We start from the raw sequence: 2999 nt of genomic DNA on the forward strand, positions 1-2999 counted from the left end.
AAGGCCCAGGCTGGGAGTGGGAGAGCCTGCAACCAAGGTTTGTGCCCTTGACTAGAATCAAATCTAGGATCTTTCAGTCCACAGGCCAACACTTTATCCACTGAACCAAACTGGCTAGGGCTCATCTCTTCTTAGATGGCTCAAAGACTCCTCAAAATCAACATATTCAAACAGAAATCTTTATTTACTAAAGATGACACTCTTGAAATGTTTCATAGCTCAGTGAAAGTCACATTCATCAATCAGGTTATACAACCCCCAAACCTAGGACTAACTTTGATATTACTCATTTCTTATATCAATTCCATACCAAATCTATTGATTTTTTTTCTTACTACATCTTAAATCCATCCACTTCCCTCTACTTCCACCTCCTTCCTCCAATCCCTACATGCTGCTACCATCATCTCCCCACTAAGTGAATACCTCTCTAACTGGTCTATTCACATCTACTTGCTCTCTCAATCCTTAGTTTATACTGCAGCCAGATTGATGTTTTCAAAATGTACATCTGATTATGTCACTTTCCTCACCCTCCCCTTCCCCACACTCCTCAAACGTATCTCTAAAACACTGTAAAAGCTTCTTGTTCTTAGGAAAAAGACAAAATTCCTTCATAGGGCCTACAAAGCCCTGTTTCCTCTGGCCTCTGCCTACTTCTTCAGCTCATCTTGTACCATATTCCCTCCCACAGTTGCCATTCTAAATGCATATGGCTTCATTTTTTCTTATTTGAGCATAATTATCAGACACCTCCTACCACAGGGCTTTTGCACAGTTGGTTTCCTCAGCTGGGAACACTCATCCCTCTCTTCTTTGCTTGGTTAACTCCTTCTAGGCCTTTCAGATATCAGCCCAAGCATTACTTCCACAGGGAAGACTTTGGATGAAGTCAAGTATCCTTATCAGAGCTCTACTAGTACCAGATATTGATTTATTACCATTGCAGTTGTACATTTGTATGAATACTTCAGTAATTTCTCTCTTCACCACTACACATTCATTCACTCAACAAATATTTACCAAACCCCTTACTATATTCCAGGCATTATTTTAGAAAGTTCGACAAACTGTAAAAAATAGGCAATATGACATCAAGAGGTGAAAAGTGCTATGAGGAAATAAAAAGAGGTAAAAAGATTTGAATGAAGCAAGAGAGCAAGTCCTGAGGATGTCTGAGGTGGTGGTGGTGAGAATTTCAGGGAGAGAAAATAGAGAGGGTAAAGACAAGAGGGTATTTAACCTGTTTGAGGAACAGCCAGGATTTCAGTGGGGCTGGAGTGGAGCAAAGGGGAGAGTGGTAAGAGATTAGACAGAGAGTGAGGGGCCAGGTCACTCAGGGTGGTGTAGCCATGAGACAGGGAGAGATGTCACTGGAAGCTTTTAAACAAGGAGTTCCTGAAGTCAAATGCTCTACCTCTGAGCTGTACTTAATAATATTGTATTGTATATTTGAAAGCTGCTAAGAGAGTAGATCTTAAAAATTCTTCTCATCACAACAAAAACATTGTAACTACGTATGGTGACAGACGTTGACTTACTGTGGTGATCATTTTGCAATATATACAAATACTGAATGATTATGTTGTACACCTGAAACTAATATAATGTTATATGTCAATTTTATCTCAATTTTACAACATCTATCACACAGGGGAAAAACAAGGAGTGATTGACATAATCCTATGCCTGTTCTAAAATTATCTCTGTGACTGGAGGTGAATGGATTGGAGAGAGCTAAGGGTGGAAGTAAATCCAGCTGAGGCTGTGGCAGTGGTTCTGGGGGGAAATAATGGGGACTTGGACTAGGGTAAGCATGGTGAGAAAGAACAGATTGGAGTGTGTTTTGAAGGTAGAGCTTTCAGGATTTTGATGTGTTTCTCAGTGGGTTTAGAAAAGTCAAAAGGCTTAACCTGGCTGATGAGGCCCTATATGATCTGCACCCCAACCCCGCCGCCCCCTGTCTCCCCCTTAGCTACCTCCTCTCCAGCAACATGGGCCTTCTCGCTCTTCTGTGAAGAGACCAAGCATGATCCCACCTTTTGCATTTGATGTTCCCTCTAATGTCAGAAAGCAGGTATCAACATGGTTTCCCTGCCCTCCCACCACCGCCTAGGGTTCTGCTTAAATTTCTTATCAGAAAGCCCTTGACCACCCTATATAATTTATCACCTCACCCCTGCATTCTGAATTTTCCTGATTAATTTCTCTTTGTAATACTTATTGCCACCCCACATATACATGTAATATACATACGTATATGTACCTACAAACATGTAACATGTCTATATTTATTCCACGAAGGCAGAGATGTGGTCTGTTTTGTTCACTCTAGAACAGAACTCCCGGAATAGTGCCTGGCACACAGGTATTTAATAAATAATTGTTAAATTAATATTGTTAAAACAGAGAATGAGGGGAGCAAAGAGTGGCTTCAGGGTTTGGAGCCTGAATGATGGTGCCACTTCCTGAAGTAATATTGAAGATTTTTCAAAATGAGGATTGGGACCCCTGCTCCAAACTTACAGCTGGAGTCCCTGAACTGCTTCATCTATTGCAGGTTCAGCAATGTCCTGGCTTCCTCTCGGACCCACTGAAACCTGTGACAAATCTAGAATCCTGGGGGTCTGGGCTCTTCTCTTACCAGAGGGAAAGAGGGAGAAAATAGTGATAAATTAAACTGACTCTCTCAATTCCTGAGACTCAAAATGACATCAGTTTGATCCAAGCCCCACAACTGATGCTTCAGATGTTATTGACTCTGTGTGTGGTTTCCTGGCAAACAATTGGCTGCCTACTTTAAGAGACAATATCGCTAAGTGCTTTTTTTTTCATGCAAAAGAAAGAAATAAAAAAGAGCTACCTATTTTCCTCATTCCTGCAGGTGCCCAACCCGATTGACTTGTTGGAGTGCATTTTCTGCATTCTTAATAGATAGCTAGCAGGAAATGCCTTTTATAGCCCCACTAGAGTGGCAGAGAGCAGCAAGGGGTGGATAC

This window comes from Myotis nattereri (assembly GCF_964212035.1).
Source record: "Myotis nattereri genome assembly, chromosome: X".
Lineage (NCBI taxonomy): Eukaryota > Metazoa > Chordata > Mammalia > Chiroptera > Vespertilionidae > Myotis > Myotis nattereri.